The sequence below is a fragment of the Gekko japonicus genome, unplaced genomic scaffold (genome assembly GCF_001447785.1).
Source record: "Gekko japonicus isolate JY-2015 unplaced genomic scaffold, Gekko_japonicus_V1.1 scaffold174, whole genome shotgun sequence".
Taxonomy (NCBI): domain Eukaryota; kingdom Metazoa; phylum Chordata; class Lepidosauria; order Squamata; family Gekkonidae; genus Gekko; species Gekko japonicus.
Window position 1 is genome coordinate 1,605,526 of NW_015177013.1, and position 224 is coordinate 1,605,749.

Genomic DNA, 224 nt, shown 5'->3' on the forward strand with positions numbered 1-224 from the left:
CTCAGGTCTTTCAACACCCCTCCCGAACTCAGCGGTTCTGGAGTGGGCAAGCACTTCTGATCTTCCACAGTGAAGACAGAGGCAAAAAATGCATTCAGCTTCTCAGCCATTTCCCAATCATCCTTCAGTACTCTTTTTACCCCTTGGTCATCCAAGGGCCCCACTGCCTCCCTGGCTGGTTTCCTGCTTCTAATGTATTTGAAAAAAGTTTTATTGTTGGTCTT